Consider the following 20,710-nt stretch of genomic DNA (forward strand, 5'->3'; position numbering starts at 1 on the left):
TTGTAAAACAGGCACTTACAATGTATTTTTTAGTCCTGATTCCTGTGATCAATTGCTTGTGCTATTTAATCTCTGAATATCAGCTACCCAACTTTACAGGAGTTATCCTGATCCTAAGTATTTTATTTTTGGCTATGATCAGCTCGTTAAAAATGGATGGATACAAACTTCATACCACTGATCATTACATTTTAGCCCATGGGGTGAAACTCCAGGACAGCAGTAGTTGATTAGCCTGATGCTCCATTCCATATTGTCCAATTTACTTTGACCTGTCCTGTTTTTAGGATGTGTTTGTTAACACGTCAACACATGTTTTATTTGATTGGGCCCCAGGTTAGGTTATTTGGTTGGAGAAATGTGCCAGATGTAAAAAGTGTCTGTCTCATTACATTGTCATACATTTAGGCCACAGAAAAGTCCACATACTCTTTTTACCATAGACATGTTTCAAGATTATTTTTTTACGGAACGTTGGTGAATCGCCACACCAAGGACAGGGGCACTGGGAATGGAAAAGCGAAATATTTTGTGCCCCTGTCTTTACAGCGGAAGATAGATTAAGTATGTCTATGAATAGGATGAGAGCAAACCAAAAACAGTAACACATGTACTCGACCCACACACATATGCATGAGAATGCAGACTTGGTGTCACGCCCTGACCTTAGAGAGCCTTTTTTATGTCTCTTTTTGGTTTGTCAGGGTGTGATTTGGGTGGGCATTCTATGTCCTTTATTTCTATGATTTGTGTTTCTATGTGTTGGTCGGGTATGGTTCTCAATCAGGGACAGCTGTCTAGCGTTGTCTCTGATTGGGAATCATACTTAGGTAGCCCTTTTTCCCTCCTTTCAGTGTGGGTAGTTAACTTTGTTTGTGGCACTTAGCCCTGTAAGTGTCATGGTCGTTATTGTTTTGTTGGTGACATTCAAATAAAAAGGAATATGTACTCTCACCACGCTGCAATTTGGTCTCCTTCCAACGACGGCCGTAACACTTGGCTACACAACCATACAGTATCTTCTGATGTGAGAAGGGCAGGTTTTCTATATGTTGCATCTTGGTTGCTCAGCAACACTCCCTTTCACAGAGCCAGGCATTACTGTCCTGTGTAGTTGTCCCAGAAGAGTAGATGCATTTGGACTATCAATCTATAATGCATCTCATTGCCTGTGACAGGAATTAATCATAGAGTCTAGGGTATGATGAGACTTCTATTTCCAGCAGAAGAGGAGTGCTATGGCGGGGAGGGGATGGGTAGAGATACACACAATATCTTCAATGTGATTGAGGTATTGTCTAGAAGGGCGCAGGGAGTGGATGGGGTTGCTAGTACCTGTGGAACAAGCTCAGGGGCATCACTGGTTCCCAGCATTTCGTGGAAGTCAACTTTGATGAGTTGGGCAGTGAAGTCACCCCTGCTGCCGTCTATTTTGGCCTTGAATTTCACTGTGGAGACGGACCACACAACTATCCATATTCACAGGCTCTTCATTTACCCTGCAGTAATACATGCCATGTTACCATTCAAGTAGAAGCTTAGCTAACAGCTTACCTGGTCTCCCAGATCTGTTTGTGCTACCTTACCACTTCTGCCAATGACCATGTGAATTAGCAACGCATCACAACACAGATCTGTGACCACTGGCTATCATTGTTTCCTACACTGTGTGCTACGAGCTATGTCACTTACCTGCCTGTTGCTGGTAGCCTACAAAAACTTCTCTGTTATGATAACCATGGAAACACTGTATTAACCTGTGCTTTCTGGGAATTGAAGTCTTATATATTTTACACAGCAAATCATATGGTAAAAGATCGAACTAGAATCCCACTGAGAAGTGTCATGCTAGATTGAAGATGCGGTTTTTGAACCGTACATGTTTTACTGGGTTGTCATGGGATCAGATAATAATGTAGTCATGCAATAATAATGTAGTCATGCAACCTCACGTTTGCATTTTTTCTTAATTAAAATAGCAAATGTATAAATGCAATATATATTGCCTCATTCAAAACAACTGGGAACGGGGAGCTCGGAAATCTCCGACTCCCGACATCAGTGCGTTCAAGTCAACTGGGAGAAAATGTTTTGGACGGTCATCCACCTCGGAATTCGAAACTCGGGCATCTTTCTAGAGCGCCGACTTTCCAACCAGAAGATCATTGACCTATTTTTTTTGGAGTTCCTAGTTTTCTTGAAATTTCCCCAACAAGCACCAAAGTGATCGTCATGAGAAGTAACAAGGTTTGTCTCTGCCTTGCCATTGGCTGTGGTCGGTTTGAAAAGGGTGTGGCATCGAGCCTATGAGCGATGACGTCAATGGAGCTGTTCATGGAGTGGTGGTGCTGGAAGGAACCTCACGTAGTCTAACAGCTTCTGCGGGCAAGAAGTGGACTGTACCGTGGATTTCAGAGCATCAGAGGTTATTACCACGGTTCATATGGGAAGAATACCGAAGCGAAATAGGGTTCCACCTGTTTGAATAAATCTGCGGGATCTGAAAGAAGTGAGTAGCTATGCTAGATCGCATGGTTTGCAAGGGAGCATTAAAGGGTTGGGTTTAATGAGGATGTTGCGTTTTTTTAACATCTTGAGAACGTTGCTCATATGAATTATCAACCGTTCACAAACGGTCCTGATTGGTTAGGTTACCTCCAGACTGTAATAGCTTTATGGGTGCTTATTGTAGCATATTTATTATGCCGCGTCTTTCACCTCAATGCCTACAACATGGGATGATTTGACTGTATTTGCATGAAACCCAAAGATCGAATGTTCAAGGCAGATTGTGTGTGTGTGTGTGTGTGTTTGTGTGCGTGCGTGCATGCGTGTGTGTGTGTGTGTGTGTGTGTGTGTGTGTGTGTGTGTGTGTGTGTGTGTGTGTGTGTGTGTGTGTGTGTGCGTGTGTGTGTGTGTGTGTGTGTGTGTGTGTGTGTTAGTGAGTAAGTGAGAGAGAGAGAGAGAGAGAGAGAGAGAGAGAGAGAGGTTGTTCTTTTACACAGGCCAGTCTAGTAAATCAAACCCATGGAAACAAATATTTTATATGCGCGCACCGTTTCCTATAGCCTAGCTTACATCTATCTCTCTCTTCTACATGGCTGAGGGGAGGGCTGCCTCAACATTGCAAAATACGCTATCAGACACGTTTTGTTTCAGGCGGCTAGGAAAAGTCACTTGGATCAGAATTGCAGCCTATTGAAATAGGCTAGTTTTGTTGACTGGACATGACTACTGATTTAGCCCCTATGTTGCAGATTCAGTGGAAACACGATCTTTGATTTCGGGATGGTGATCTTATTCCAATGATAGGCGTGGCACAGCTGCGGCTGACCTGGTGAAAAAGCAACGTGGTCTCAGGGCAATTCGTATTATTCTGTAAATGTTTTTACATTTACAATTTCGGTGATTTAGCAGAGGTTATTTCCAGAGTGACTTACATTTTCATACTTTCTTTGTCATACATAAAGCTGTGACAGGCCATTTAGTGTGATATATTACGTTAGGTTACATTATGAATGAAAAAGCAGTTAAACAATATCATACGAATTATAGCATGTATAGTATCATAGTATCAGCATGGTCGTACAGTAGCGTACAAACTGGATGAATTTATGTTGGCGGTTAGAAGAACTAATGACAAAGGTTAGGATAATTTATGTAAACGGTTAGGGGAACTAAAATGACAAAGGTTACAATAATGTATGTAGTTAGGTGAAATGGGTTCATTTTAGAATAAGGGTTAGGGGAAGGGTTAGCTAAAATGCAACAGTTGTCCCCGACACACCTTGAACACGCAAACTTTGGATTCCTAGACGCTACGGAAAGTAACTAGACCATTAATAGGTATCATACGTCTTGAAGGTGTTCAGAAATGTTTCAGAAATGTATGTTTTGTATGGCTCTGAGGCCAGGTTGGAAAAAGAGTCGGGCAATAAAACTCTTGCTCTCTCGCTCTTTCTTTCTCTGCCTCTCTTCTTGAGGATAGACGCTCAAAGCTGAGTTAAAGCTGACAAGACTAGGGAGGGAGCATGATGATGCTGGTAGCTGACACGTGTGTTCTATAATTAAAAGACAACCTGCAACTCCTAAATGCTTGGCTACAATAGGAAGGGGTTGTGTGCTGACTGTCATAAGTGTGTGTTTAGCGCAGCCTATTCTCCTTGTGCAAGGTGAAAGTGCCTTAGAAATAGGCTTACACAAGCACCTAACCCCAAAAAGGTAGTCAGACTGTACCCAGCCAACATGTGTTCTTAGCCACAAGGGCCCCAAGTTTAAAGCCAACATGGGTTAAAGAATGGTTTTAAGATGTGGGCCCCAAATAGGATAATCCACTTAGGACCCACAGTGTTTTGTCCATGTTGGCCCCACATGTGGTTGCTATGTTGAGCTTTATGTGGGCTTTATGTTGGGCTTATTAAGAGACCTCAGTGGGCAAATGTCTAATAACTAGGGTTGCAAAGGTTCGGAAACTTTCCGGTACATTTTCAGAATTTTCCCAGGAATTTTCCATGGGAAGTTAAGCTCTGGAATTTGGGGAATTTAACTGAAATTCATCAAGAATGTTAGCTTATAACAGTGAACCTTTTTTTGTGGGATACACATAAGACAATTCTAGGTCTTGTGGGATATCTTGGTTAAACTATCCCCAGTTCAATGGAATTGCAACCCTCTGCATGCACAGTGTATTCTTCCATCACATGTGCAGTGCACTCTTCCATCACATGTACAGCTGATTCTCAAGATCCCACACACTAATGAGATGCTATTGAACCCACACTACTACACTGTCTGAGCTAAGGATTACATGCTTTCTGGTAAGTTTTGATTACAATACCTGGTGGGGTGAAAATATTTTATATGACATACATGATTTTTTGTTAACTAGTAAATAGTAGCCTACAGCAAAGTGTATTTTAATCCTTTCTAACTTGTTAACAATTTCTGCTTGTTAGTTTTTGCTACCATGTGGGTTAGAGCTTGATTGAGCCTGCTAACTAAGGAGTGTTAATTCACCTGTTTCCATACATGTTTCATTTTAAATCATTTATCTTACAAAGGAGTTGTTTAATCTAACTTATTAACTATTTATCTATACATGGTATTGTCTTTGCGTTTTCTTTTACAATTTTTTTTCTAATCTTTAAAAGGAAAACGCCACGGGCACTGTCTGATGTGTGGAGACATTTCACTGCAGCTAATGTAGAAGGAAACGCTGTGTACATTTGAAAATACTGTGCCAAATCATATGTGAAGAATGCAACAAAGAAGCAGAATCATCTGGCCAAGTGCATAACGTTCCGTCAGCACTCACAACAAGTAACCTCTGACAAAAGTCACTCTACTTCTATTCGAGGTGACAATGATGCATCAGACAGCTTATCAATAGCAACAGCTCATCGTCCTCCTGGAATCAGAAGTTTTTTTGACTCAATGGAGGAACGTAGTCAGAGAAATACTGCTGAATGTCTTGCCCGAGCTGTGTATGCAACTGGTTCACCTCTGATGCTCACAGACAATGTGTATTGCAAAAGATTTGTGAATGTTCTTTGCCCAGCATACACCCCTCCAACCATACATGCTTTATCTACTAATTTGCTGGTTGCAGAGTTCAACAGAGTTCAAGTGAAGGTCAAGCAAATCATAGAGAAAGCAGACTGTATTGCAATCATCTCTGATGGGTGATCGAATGTTTGTGGGCAAGGAATAATTAACTACATTATCTCCACCCCTCAACCAGTATTCTACTAGAGCACAGACACAAGGGACAACATACACACCAGTCTCTACAATACAGATGAGCTGAAGGCAGTCATCAATGACGTTGGACCACAGAAAGTATTTGCACTGGTGTCAGACAATACTGCGAACATGAAGTTTGCTTGGTCTAAAGTGGAGGAGTCCTACCCTCACATCACACCCATTGGCTGTGCTGCTCATGCATTGAATCTGCTCCTCAAGGACATCATGGAACTGAAAACAATGGATACACTCTACAGGAGAGCCAAGGAAATGGTTATGTATGTGAAGGGTCATCAAGTTATAGCAGCAATCTACCTCACCAAGCGAAGTGAGAAAATAAGAGCACCACATTGAAGCTGCCCAGCAACACCCGTTGGGGTGGTGTTGTCATCATATTTGACAGTCTCCTGGAGGAGAAGGAGTCTCTCCAAGAAATGGCCATATCACAGTCTGCTGATATGGACAGCCCCATCAAGAGGATCCTCCTGGATTATGTATTTTGGGAGAGAGTGGTAAGCAGCCTGAAACTCCTGAAACCTATAGCAGTAGCCATTGCACAGATTGAGGGAGACAATGCCATCCTGTCTGATGTTCAGACTCTGATTGCAGATGTAAGAGAATAAATCCATACTGCCCTGCCCACTTCACTGTTGCTCCAAGCAGAGGAAACTGCAGTTCTGAAATACATTTAAAAAAACGTGAAGACTTCTGCCTGAAGCCCATACACGCTGCAGCATACATTTTGGACCCCAAGTAGCTGGCAAGAGCATCCTTTCTGGTGCAGAGATCAACAAGGCCTATGGTGTCATCACTGCCGTGTCTTGCCACCTTGGCCTGGATGAGGGCAAGGTTCTTGGCAGTCTGGCGAAGTACACTTCCAAGCGCTTTGGGATGGAGATGCAATATGGCAGTCGTGCCAACATATCTCATAAGCCACCTGGTGGAAGGGACTTTGTGGATCTGAGGCTCTTTCCCCTGTTGCCTCCATCATCCTCCAAATCCCTTCAACATCAGCCGCCTCAGAGCGCAACTGGTCCTTATTTGGGAACACACACACCAAAGCACGCAACAGGCTGACCAATACAAGGGTTGAAAAATTGGTGGCCATCCGGGCAAATTTGAGGATTTTTGAGCCTAGCAATGAGCCATCCTCAACAAGGTTGGAACGTGACAGGGAAGATGAGACCTCAGAGTCGATGGGGATCATTCAATATTCTCTTTCTTTTGTTGTTCAGTGAAATCATCCCATGTGAAGAGTCAACTCATTTAATTAAAGTTCACTTCGTAACTAAATTGTTTTTTATTTAAAAATTAGCAATTCTGTTTATGATAAGGTAAAGGGTTTATGTTTCTGTCTCCATATGATATGGTAAATATATCCAATGCAAAAAAAACATCTACATTTAAATGGTATTAATATTAATTTACTTATATTTATGTTAGTTCCCATATATTCCCGTTAATTCCCATATATTCCTGTTATTTCCTACAGAAAGATTCCACCTCTGAATATTCCCCAAAATGTGCAACCCTAGTTATAACCCATGTGGGTGTCACGTTCTGACCTTTATTTCCTTTGTTTTGTCTTTATTTAGTATGGTCAGGGCGTGAGTTGGGGTGGGCAGTCTAAGTGTGTTTTTCTATGTTGGGGTTTTGAGTTCAACCTAGTATGGTTCTCAATCAGAGGCAGGTGTCGTTAGTTGTCTCTGATTGAGAATCATACTTAGGTAGTCTGGGTTTCACTTTTGAGTGGTGGGTGTTTGTTTTCCGTGTGAGTGTTTGTTGCCACACGGTACTGTTTCGGTTTCTTTCATTTCACGTTTATTGTTTTGTAGTGTTCAGTTTATGTCTTTAAATAAACGTTATGGACACTTACCAAGCTGCGCATTGGTCCTCCGATCCTTCTCGCTTCTCCTCCTCAGAAGAGGATGAGGAATGCCGTTACAATGGGCCCTAGGTTATAGCCCAGGTGTGTTAAAGAATGATTAACACTTGGCCCCACATGTAGGATAACCACAAGGTGCACACAAGGTTTGGCCCTCAGCATCCACATTTGCTCCACATGTTGTTTTCATGTTGGGTTTGATGTGGTTTAAGGTTGGGCTTCATATGTTGCCCTAATGGTTTACCTAAATGGGTTACATCTGGGTAAAGGATGGGTGTGTAGTGAGATCTATAAGGACAATAGGTGATTTCAGTTGGGCTGACCACCTGAAACAAACCTGAGTTTGTTCTCAGTCTCCATGCAGGCCCTAGAGGCTGCTGCCAAAGCAAGCTTTCTTAAGAGATTTAAGAGAATTAATACATGTTTATTTATAGCACATGGTCAGATCAAATGCAATGCAGGTACTCTGATTAAAAGGATAGTTCACTCAAATTACAAATGTAGACATGGTTTCCACACACTGTAAACAATGAAAAAAATGTGCATGCTAGCAGTGAAGTTCTCAAGATAGAGGACTTTCAGTACAGCAGTGTTCTCCAATCCTGGTCCCAAATGGGTGCATATTTTTGTTTTTGCCCTAGCACTCACATACCCTATTCAATTCAAAGGCTTGATGATGAGTTGCTTAGTGGAATCAAGTGTGTGAGCATTAGGAAAAAAACAAAACAAGTGGACCACTTTGAGTCCCCAGGACCATAAGTGGGAAACACTGCAGTGCAGAGAGAAAATAGTGAGGCTGATGCAAATTATATGCATTTATCATTTTGCTAATTTGCATATAATTTGCATCACCATCATCATCATCACACTTTTTGCTCTGTACTGAAAGTGCTCTATCTTGAAAACTTGATTGCTAAAAAGCACAATTTTGGGGATTGCATTAACAGTGGACTAATGAAGAACATACCACAATACTTTGTTTTTGTAAAACATCCCTTTCAGAGTACCTACCACTCCATTCCGGAAAGCTGTGGGTTACTTTTACTCCATCGCCTCCACATCCTGGACAGTATTCATAGTGTAATCAGACCCCTTGTGTAGTGCTGCTGTTGCCATGGTACCATTGTCAGGTCCTGACTCTTCTTCATCCATTTCTGAGTCCATCTGCACATCAGAAATCTTATCTGCCCTTTTAAGTTTGATTCGGGCCTGTTCATAGATAGCTGTGAAAATAAAACATCATTAAGCATTTAGGCTACTGATCTACCCCAGCATCCTGGGGTCGATTCTTCACTGTAGACATTGAGACTGTAGACGTTGATACCCCTCCCTCTATAAAAATAAATAAATACATTTAAAAAAAAAAAAATCCAAATAGCTTCACAGATCTTAATTGTAAAGGGTTTAAACACTGTTTCCCATGTTTGTTCAATGAACCATAAACAATTAATGAAAAATGCACATGAGGAACGGTCGTTAAGACACTAACAGCTTACAGACGGTAGGCAATTCTCGTCACAGTTATGAAAACTTAGGACACTAAAAGAGGCCTTTCTACTGACTCTGAAAAACACCAAAAGAAAGATGCGTAGGGTCCCTGCTCATCTGCGTGAACGTGCCTTAGGCATGCTGCAAGGAGGCATGAGGACTGCAGATGTGGCAAAGGCAATAAATTGCAATGTCCGTACTGTGAGACGCCTAAGACAGCGCTACAGGGAGACAGGACGGACAGCTGATCGTCCTCGCAGTGGCAGACCACATGTAACAACACCTGCACAAGATTGGTACATCCGAACCTCACACCTGCGGGACAGGTACAGGATGGAAACAACAGCTGCCCGAGTTACACCAGGAATGCACAATTCCTCCATCCGTGCTCAGACTGTCCGCAATAGGCTGAGAGAGGCTGGACTGAGGGCTTGTAGGCCTGTTGTAAGGCAGGTCCTCACCAGACATCACCGGCAGCAACATTGCCTATGGGCACAAACCCACCGTCGCTGGACCAGACAGGACTGGCAAAAAGTGGTCTTCACTGACGAGTCACGGTTTTGTCTCACCAAGGGTGAGGGTCGGATTCGCGTTTATCGTCTAAGGAATGAGCCTGTACTCTGGAGCGGGATCGATTTGGAGGTGGAGGGTCTGCCATGGTCTGGGGGCAGTGTGTCACAGCATCATCGGACTGAGCTTGTTGTCATTGCAGGCAATCTCAACGCTGTGTGTTACAGGGAAGACATCATCCTCCCTCATGTGGTACCCTTCCTGCAGGCTCATCCTGACATGACCCTCCAGCATGACAATGCCACTAGCCATACTGCTCGTTCTGTGCGTGAGTTCCTGCAAGAGAGGAATGTCAGTGTTCTGCGATGGCCAACGAAGAGCCCGGATCTCAATCGCATTGAGCATGTCTGGGACCTGTTGGATTGGAGGGAACTTGGAGGTGCCTTGGTGGAAGAGTGGGGTAACATCTCACAGTAAGAACTGGCAAATCTGGTGCAGACCATGAGGAGGAGATGCACTGCAGTACTTAATGCAGCTGGTGGCCACACCAGGTACTGACTGTTACTTTACATTTTGACCCCCCCCTTTGCTCAGGGACACATTATTCAATTTCTGTTATTCACATGTCTATGGAACTTGTTCAGTTTATGTCTCAGTTGTTGAATCTTGTTATGTTCATACAAATATTTACACATGTTAAGCTGAAAACAGTTGACAGTTGGGAAGACGTTGTTGTTTTTTTGCTGAGTTTATATGACACCCACATAACCACACAACACTACTATGTAGAGTTTTCTTATTGCAGGACTTTGTCAGTCTAGCTATGTCACGACTTCTGCCGAAGGTAGCTCCTCTCCCTGTTCGGGCGGCGCTCGGCGCTCGGCGTCGCCGGTCTACTTGCCATCACCGATCCCTTTTTTGTTTGTTTGTTTTGTCTTTGTTTCTTTTTAACACCTGGTTTAATTCGCGTTAATTTCTGTGTGTATAATTGTCACCTGTTGCCTGCCTAAGTTTGTGCGGGATTAGTCTTTTATGGTGATGTGCTCGGTTAGATTATACTGTTATATGTTTTCATGGATTCTTAAGTGTATCGAGTGTCGGAACTTTGTGTTAGTCAGTGTTAGTCAGTTAGTTGTGTGTTAGTCAGTACCGCTTACTGGTCGAATCACTCTATAGATTTCCAGCTCGATTTCCAGCCCCTGTTGTCTTGCCTGGACATACAGTTCCTTCAGAAAGTATTCATACCCCTTGACTATTTCAATATTTTGTTGTGTTACTGCCTGAATTAAAATGGACTAAATATATGTTTTTCTCATTCATCTACCCCATAATGACAAAGTGAAAACATGTTTTTAGAAAGATTTGCACGCTTATTGAAAATGAAATACAGAAATATCTCATTTACTTAAGAATTCACACCCCTGATTCAATCATTTGTAGAAGCACCTTTAGCATTGATTACAACTGTGAGTCTTTCTGGATTGTGCAACATTTGCACATTATTCTTTTCAAAATTCTTTAAGCACTGTCAAATTGGTTGTTGATCATTACTTGACAACTATTTCAGGTGTTGCTATAGATTTTCAAGTAGATTTAAGTCAAAACTGTAACTCAGCCACTCAGGAACAGTCACGGTCTTCTTGTTAAGTAGCAGTGTAGATTTGTCCTTGTGTTTTAGCTTATTGTCCTGCTGAAAGGTGAATTAATCTCCCAGTGTCTGGTGGCAAGCACACTGAACCTGGTTTTCCTCTAGGATTTTGCTTGTGCTTAGCTCCGTTTCTTTTTATCCTGAAAAACTCCCTAGTCTTTAATAATTACAAGCATACCCATAACATAATGCAGCCACCACTATGCTTGAAAATATGGAGAATGATATTCAGTAATGTGTTGTATTGGATTTGCCCTAAACGTAACACTTTGTATTCAGGACAAAAAGTGAACTGCTTTTCCACATTGTTAGCAATATTACTTTAGTGCCTTGTTGCAAACAGGGTGCATGTTTTTGAAGATTTGTATTCTGTACAGGCTTCCTTCTTTTCACTCTTTCAATTAGGTTAATATTGTGGAGTAACTACAATGTTGTTGATCCTGAGCGGTGTCCTTCCTCTCTGGTAACTGAGTTAGGAAGGACGCCTGTATCTTTGAATTTACTGTCTGTATTGATGCACCATCCAAAGTGTAATTAAAAACTTCACCAGGCTCAAAGGGATATTCAATGTCTGTTTTTTTTATTTTACCTGTCTACCAATAGGTGCTCTTCTTTGCAAGGCATTGGAAATCCTCCCTGGTTTCAGCTTTTCATTTTTTATTAATTTGTAGAAATTTCGAAAAACATAATTCCACTTCCACAAAAATCTCAATTGAATCCATTTTAAATTCAGGCTGTAACATAACAGAATGGGGGGATATCAAGGGGTGTGAATACATTCTGTAGGCACTGTATACAATTCCAACGTTTAGTGCCTGAATTTGAAATTCAGTCATGTGCCACTCCCTCCTCAAAATGTTGAATGCACATGCACCCTTCAAAAGATGTGTGACAGCACCCACTAGCTAGTCTGAGTACCAGTCTCTTTAGCTAACATTCCACTCCTTGCCACTCCTTGTAAAGGCCACATTTCTTTGTCACATGACATGTAGAACAGGGAGTGGATTAACTAAAAGACTAGTACCTAGGCTACCCACTGGTGTCTGTTTAGGCAAAAACAATGTTGAATGGATTTGAATCTGCTAGTTCACTTAGCATATTGGCTGTTTAGATTTTTAAAAATTGGTTCTTGAATGGATTTGAATATTCCAGGTCATTCAGCATATTTGCTGAGGAATTTCACAAGCATAATATAATATGGTTTTCTCATGCTGCCCCAGATGGTATGCCCAACTGTGTCCCATAGACAATCCCTGACAATATTTACATCAGAAAGCCCACTTACAACCCATTTCAAATAGATTCAGTGCCTATTTTGTACCTACGGGTTTGCCTGTTTGTGACCCAAATGGTTTACCCGATTGGGTCCCAGTCATTATTCCTGAACAAATAACACCAGATTGCTCACTTTCAACCCATAAAAAATGATTCAGGGCCCATTTAGGACCCACACTATCACCCCATATGGGTACCAGCTAAGATAACCATTTTGTCCTTGCCCAGTTGAAACCCATGAAGTCCATATAAAACCCAGGTGTGGCCCACCTGGATATGTTGGCTGGGTATAGGACAGGATTTGTCTATGATGTGCTTATGTATTAGTCCTACAGAGGCATTATTACAGCACAGATGGCCAAATGTGATATATGTGTAAAAGAAAATACAGGCCCATATCTATTCAATATTAAAAGTATAAATAGGTCAAGCTGAGTGGGTCCGGTGATGACAGAAAAACATGAATGTTCAATGTCACTGTCATATTTCTATACAATAGTCTTCATTACATAGGTATTTTGCCTGGTTTTTGTCTGTGCTGCTCTGGATGGGGTGCATGGAGCCCTTAAGTGCTATCAAGTGTGAGGCTGAATACATTGTCACAATTCGGTACAACTAAATGCTCTATCGTTGGGAGTGAGAAATAAGGTTCGTAGAGAATTGTGTATGCTGCCAAGCAGTCGATTTTCTCAGCAAGAGGCTACACTCAGTAATCAAAGGCATTGTCTAACGAATGCTTTTAGTAAAAGAGCAGCGATACGACATTGGCCCAAGTGTGAACCTCAACAGTCGTGGCACCAAAGGTTGTGACTGAACACAATGAGAGGGTGGGGCTCTCTGCCATTCTAGACCTACACAGCTTGAACTTTTTATGACACTGAGCAAGTTGACAAGATTCTCTCTCCCTTTTTCTATCTTTCTATCTGTAGGCCTACTTCCTACTTCCTACCTTCTCCCTTTCATCTAGTACATTCTGAAAATCTGTCTATTTTTTAACATCATCTCTCCATCACTTTCTCAATTCTTCTCTTTCATACAACCCTGTCCCTCTCTGTCTGTCTATACCATCTCCCTTTCCTTGCCATCTGTCTGTTTCCATTCATAGTGCCTGGGTTGGTTGTCTGCCAGCATGGCCAGTGGTGTGTAGCCTGGTGGTCCTGTGGGTGTGTTATTATACAAAGTGTGGTGGTCCAAAACACAGCAAAGCTGGCTCAATTTAATCTAACCCATGTCACAGTATTGCCATAGCAAACTAAATCACATAAATAGATCATGTAAAAATGCCTGGAAGAAACACTCCTCTCATTGCCTCCACTTTTCAGCGTAAGACATGTTAGCTCGGACAAGCAAATGCAAAAAATATTTTTCAGTTAGATTTGATTGAATACTGAGGTAGAATTCTTTATTGATCCAAGTAGTTGCACAATCTCACTTGAAACACTTACACGGAACCCAAACTGGCTGTGCGCGTGCGCCTTCGTGCGCCATCGTGCATAAATTTATTTTGTCCCCCTACACCAAACGCGATCATGACAAGTAGCTTAAAATATCAAAATAAACTCTGAATCAATTACATTAATTTGGGAATAGGTCGAAAAGCATTAAACATTTATGGAAATGTAGCTAGTTAGCTTTCACTTGCTAGCTAATTTGTCCTATTTAGCTAGCTTGCTGTTACTAGCTAATTTCTCCTGGGATATAAACATTGAGTTGTTATTTTACCGGAAATGCACAAGGTCCTCTACTCCGACAATTAATCCACATACTAAACGGTCAACCGAATCGTTTATAGTCATCTCCCCCTTCTAGGCTTTTTCATCTTTGAACTTTTATGGTGATTGGCATCTAAACTTTCATAGTATTACTACACCGACCGGCAACACAGTTTGTCTTTCAATCACCCACGTGGGTATAACCAATGAAGAGATGGCACATGGGTACCTGCTTCTATAAACCAATGAGGAGATGGGAGAGGCAGGACTTGCAGTGCAGGCTGCGTCACAAATAGAAAGGAGTTCTATTTTAGCCCTTGGCAACGTAGACGCTCGTTGGCGCGCGCGAGCAGTGTGGGTGCAATAATTTAATAACATAGATTTCTAAATTTATTTTGCAACGCACGCGACGCAAGTGGTGTGGTCAGCATATTAGGCCTAACAAAAGACATAGGATTTACTGAAGTTCTTCTATTAGCTGCATATGACCCCTCTGATTCTATGGCATTTAGAAAAGACTGCAGACATCTCAGACGTCATTCAGAGTGAGCACTCAAAGCACACACAGGGAAGGAACAACAGCTTACACATTGGAGTTCAATTGATGATCACAGACATAAGATGTGTGCTCTAAAATTGTATTTCTTCAGATTAAGTCAAAAACAATTGTTCATAGCTAAAAGCTTATAGGGATTTGAAATGTAAGGCCTGAGCTCAGAGAGTTGGAACATCGGGCAGAAGTGTAGTGTATGTGTGGAAAATGTCCTGTCATGTTAGTAAGGAAGAAGCCATCCATTCAGAAATATTTAGGGGTTATGGACTTGGGGATGTTAGAGGTCAGTTTCTGTGTAACTTGGTTCTTACTGTATTCAGAAGGATTTTTTTTTTAATGGTTTTGCTGGAGGATTTTCATTTGCTAAAAATATTTGTGTTTTCGCTATGTGTACATGCGCATGTGTGTGTGACCACCAGCCCTCAACTAGTCCTGTCTGACTTTGCCGTCCACTCGTCCATGCACTCAGCCATCCACACTGGCAGGCTTGACCCATGCCATACTCGTGCCATCCTCATGCCATCCTCTCTTCTACAAAGCCAGAGCAGAGCTGTGTCATTTGGTGCAGTATGCTGCCAGCTGCTGGTCTGTGTGAGTGTGTAATTATGTTGCTGTATGGTGGCTCTGGGTGGTGCTGTGGGCTTGGGAGGCACCCAGATGGTCTTGTGGGCCAGCTCTGGTGGAGAGAAGTTTCCTCCTCAAATCCTGGCTACAGCCTGATCACAGGGGGAGAAGTCAGTGTGGGACCTGGGTCTGGGTGGGGCTCTATCCATCCCAACACACCTCCACCCTGCCTAACCTATCATATTGTCTTTCCTTACATAGAGATCACGCTCTGACCTCAAAAAGCTGGGTGGGCATGTCATCTGTGTTCTGTACATGCGTGTGTGTGGAGTGGTGGGGTGTCGTGTTAATTAGCCTACTACACTCTGTTGGCATGTACTGTGATTAGAGATGGGGTTTGCTGGGGTGGTGGGACACGTAGCAGACTGCCTGCGGTCTCAGATACACGCAGGCCTAGAGAGCGGCTGTACGAGGGCTGCTGTATTGCATGTAGGACATAGTAGTGCTCTCTGTGGAGTGTGTTTACACGGTCCTTGAATGTTTATACGTTCTGATTGATGTACCATAGTGGAAAAGGTACAGACACTAAATGTCTCTCTCTCCATCTATCGCCCTCTTCTATCCTGTCTCTCTCTCCTCTCCTAGGGGGTCTACTCACCTTTGTTTGCTGTTGCCTGAACTTTGGGCAGTTTACGTGGCAACCTACACTTCACACTTCAGTGATTAAGTGAACCTGTGATCTATCTCTGTCTGTTCTTTCTCTTTCTGTGTTTTTCACCTTTTGTCACTCCTCTCTATATCACTGTAACTGAGTAACTTGTTACCATTTCATCATTTGATGTGCTGATATGGCTATATCTCATTGCTAATGGGATCTTTCAAAAAATGGTAGTTCCTTCGAGTGGCAGTTGGTTTAGTTTGGAAAGACCATAGATATGGAAAGACGGTCTCTGTGTGCAGCTTTTTTGTGAAAGTCCTTTACAATGACTTACAGTACATTTACAATGCACTGGTTGAACAACCAGAAAATATCACACTCTCTCTCAAGTTCCACACCTACTGTATATGACATGGGGCATTTTAACTGTATTGCCTTCAAACCTGCAGGAATGGTGTAAACGCCACAACATTTTTATTCCGAGGCAGGCTTTCTTTTCGAGGCGTGGCTGGCTTTTAGTCCAACACTGGCTTGCTTTCCACACAAATACATATTTGCTCGATCGGTATTATGAATAGAAATGTATTTGTTTTCACTGTACGCAAGTTCCCAGACAGAAACAAACAGTTTTGACATTTCAGATCAGCTGTTTCTTTGTACATGACAAATATGGAACAAATCAATGCGACAACCAATCGATATATGTTTGTAGAAAACCAGGGCAGGGTTTGAACTAGGGACCACTCTCTATGTGTTTGTGTGTGTGTGTGTTGTGTGCGGATTTGCTATGTTACTGTAAAGAATGTGAGAATGCATGATGTCTGCCCATATGTCTGCCTGTGAAAGTATTTCAAGGGCAGGGGAGTAGGCTGCATGTTTACAGAAAGAGGAAGCAGGAGTATTTTTTTGTGGTACAGTTTGGGCGTGGAGGTTAAAGAATGAGAATGATCAAATCAAATGTTAATTGTCGCATGCTTCGTAAACAACAGGTGTAGACTAACAATGAAATGCTTACTTACAGGCCCTTCACAACAATGCAGAACACAATAAAAAATGTAATAATAATATTATAAAAAATATGGTAACACAAGGAATCAATACACATTGAGCAATGATAACTTGGCTATATATATGGGGTAGCATTACCAAGTCAATGTGCGGGTGTGTGACGAAATTGAGGTAGATTTAAGCAATAAGGCCCAAGGGGTGTGGTAAATGGCCAATATACCACGGGCTGTTCTTATGCACAACGCAACACAGAGTGCCTGGATACAGCCCATAGCCGTGGTATATTGGCCATATACCAAAACCCCCGAGGTGCCTTATTGCTATTATAGGCAGGTTACCAACATAAGCAGTAAAAATACATGTTTTGTCATACCCGTGGTATATGGTCTGATGTACCATAGTGTCAGCCAATCAGTATTTATGGCTAGAACCACCTCGTTTGTACATATATGTAGAGGTAAGGTGACTAGGCAACAGGATAGATAATAGACAGTAGCAGCAGTGTGTGTGTGGTTACAGTGTGCCTGTGTCTACATGTTATGTGTGAGTGAGTGTGTATGTAGGCTCTGGGGTGGGTCCAGCTGTGTGGCTGGGGGACGGGTCAAAGGTCAGGAGTCGGGACAGGGAGAGAGGGGAGGTCAGTGTGCAGTAGAGGCACAGCAGAAGGGCTACGTAGCATGTAGTGTATGATGGCACATCAGCTCCTTATTGATCCAGCATGATCTAGATTTGAAAGGATATTTAGGGCAGCTGCCCTGTGGCAGTATGAGCCCATATGGGCCACAGCCCAGAGGCATGCTGGGTAATTCTGAATCATCATTGTAATCCCCCATGTGAGTACATGCCAAGCAAAAGAGGCCTCTTTATACATTGGCCAGCTGTAATACTCCACAGCCCTACTGTATGATATTCCAGGATTCACTCTCTCTTTTCCTCGCTTTCTCTCATGCATCCCTTTTTCTTCTTGGTAACCCTTTGTATGGTACATTTCTACTGTACACCTACTCAGTAACATTAACATTAGTTAACCAATTGTTGCATACAAATTGAGTCATTCTGGATTATTTTGGATTGTTTGTCTTTCTCACTTGCTAACACAAACATACACAAACATAGACCAAGGAAAACATGAGGAATGATTGTTCCTTACTAAGAAGCAGGTGGCAGGACGGGCTGATTGAGTTATAGTGATGATTTCATTGTGGTAATAGTGATGGCATTATCCATTTCCTCTAACAGTATTAAATCCCAAATTACACCCAGCCCAGAGCACACAGTCCTGTCTGTAATAGAAAGGGTGATGAATGAAAGAGGGGGAGAGAGGGTGGAGAAACTGAAAAAATGTAACAAATGACCCATTCTGACCCAGTCTTCTACCAGCATAAAGCAACAACTAGTGCTGCTGGTTAAAACCCTTGAGACTGTTTGTCCAGACACAACTTAATCTGCCAATGGAAATCCAGCAGTAACAAGACACTAATAGACTGACCTTCATATAATACAATATTCAGAGAATTTGGCAAAATATTCTTATCTGGCCAATACGCTTTCTGGCTTTGGAAAGGCATAATGATGGGTTGTCTAATGAGGCTTTCATATAACTGGAAGTGATTATTTTCAGTCCGCTTTTCACTTAGGGACTTAGTCAAATAGTAGGAGCCAATCTTATGACATTTAAGAATAAGAAATGCTTATTACGAAGACAGACTAGACAGGGGTCTGTTACAGACAGCTGAGTAACTGCATCAGAGTGTACAGTATGTCTGTCTGTTGGGGTGTAGATTTTAATTACACTTGCATGCTCTACAGCTGTGCCTCAGGCTCAGGGTTATGTGACCAGGTGTGTGTGTTTGCCAGTGTGTGTACAATATTTATTGAGCTTTATGTATATTTACAGCAGTGTGTGTGTGTGTGTGTGTGTGTGTGTGTGTGTGTGTGTGTGTGTGTGTGTGTGTGTGTGTGTGTGTGTGTGTGTGTGTGTGTGTGTGTGTGTGTGTGTGTGTGTGTGTGTGTGCGTGCGCACGCGTGTGTGTGTGATCCAGTGTGCAGTTGTGTTGTGTAAAGATTTAACACAAACGTGTGTGGTAGGAGAATTGGAGGTGGGCAACATTCACCACCAGACGCCGACAGGCTACGCTAGTGCAGTTCCTAGGTGCATGTGACTAGGTCACCATGACAACCGAAATCCCTTGAACATGCTCGGAGTGGCATCACTGGCTGGCTCTGGCAGACACTCCTGGTTTGGCTCAGCAGTGGAGGAAGAATGGGAGGCAACTTTCAAAGCTTACAGGAAAGAGAAAGAGATCCAGAGAAGTTCCTTCGCTCTGAGAAGAGGGAAACAGCAACTCTCTCAGATCCTACTAGTCTATTTTAGTTCTATGCCCTGAACACAGACATTTGTTCAGCATATACAGTGCTGCCAGTGTCTCTGGTCATTACTCACAATGTAGCAGCAGCATACACTCATACACTTTCCACTATTCGGCACCATTAATAATGAAACAGAAGGAATCCACCACAGCCAACTGGATGGGCTACATCGGTCTCTGTGGTCACTGGATACTTAGCAGTATATCACTCATTAGTCCACTCTATCACGTTTGGACACGAACAGCCACGCACACACACATGCACGCACACACAGACACACACACAGACACACACACAGGCACACACAAACAAACACATTCACCCACTCATGGTAGCAGGTGCTTTGACGTTATCAGTATTGATCCAATGGAGAGGGACATTTGGTAAACAGATCCATGGGGAGTGGTTGAGGCAGGCACCCCAGTTGTTTGTCATGTTTATCCCCATTGTCTGGGAAGCAAACTGGTGAATCTCACTGAGATTGGTTTTGCCTCAGTTGAGTGTGTATTTTTTCAGGCAGGAAGGCCCCTTGGGTCCTTTATGAAAGATGGAAAAGATGATTATCAGAGTCATGTTTAACTCCAAAACAAACACATGGTTGGCTAGCTAGATGAAACAGATACCACCCTGCTCAGCGGGGGATACATCTTACACAACATTGGCCAGAGCCTCCTGTAAAATGGAAAGATACAGTATATTCCTAGATTCCCTCCAGTAAACAACAGATAAGAGTTGTTAGTCATGTAAAGACAGTGAAGAGCAGTGCTGACTGCTGAGCTGGCTACTCTGGCAATCAGACAGGAGGGCTCTCTCAGTGTCACTACCAAACAGAGGTCAGGTCACTGCTGTGTGTGTGTGTGTGTGTGTGTGTGTGTGTGTGTGTGTGTGTGTGTGTGTGTGTGTGTGTGTGTGTGTGTGTGTGTGTGTGTGTGTGCGTGCGTGCGTGCGTGCGTGCGTGTGTGTGCACATGCTATCTCTGTCTGTGTTTGTACGTGTGCGCATGTGCATGCATGTGCATTTGCCCACATGAAAAAATACTACAGTTTACTATATGATACTAGAGTACTTACTATAGAATTATATAGAATTCCATAGTAAACTGTAGTATACTGTAGAATATTATACTCCACACTGTAGTATTCCTCAATCATGTTTTATTCTTACTTTAGAATTGTGTAGTGTAGTGTAGAATCCTATAGTAAATAGTACAGTATTATCCACCAAAACACTGTGCAGTAAATACTACAGTAATGTCAGCAAAAACACTACAGCTTTTTAACTAAAGTAATACTACAGT

The 20,710-nt window shown here is 42.4% G+C and overlaps 1 protein-coding gene across 1 annotated transcript in view; it reads left to right on the forward strand.

Annotated features, from left to right (window-relative positions):
- Positions 1-2,329: 2,329 nt before the first annotated feature.
- The window catches only part of LOC112252274 (sphingomyelin phosphodiesterase 3), a 39,078-nt gene continuing 20,697 nt past the window's right edge, over positions 2,330-20,710 (forward strand). The window contains exon 1 of the mRNA XM_042323101.1: positions 2,330-2,509. The gene's annotated coding sequence lies outside the window, so the exon portion shown is untranslated. The remainder of the gene's footprint in view (positions 2,510-20,710) is intronic.

This window comes from Oncorhynchus tshawytscha, linkage group LG06, assembly GCF_018296145.1.
Source record: "Oncorhynchus tshawytscha isolate Ot180627B linkage group LG06, Otsh_v2.0, whole genome shotgun sequence".
Lineage (NCBI taxonomy): Eukaryota > Metazoa > Chordata > Actinopteri > Salmoniformes > Salmonidae > Oncorhynchus > Oncorhynchus tshawytscha.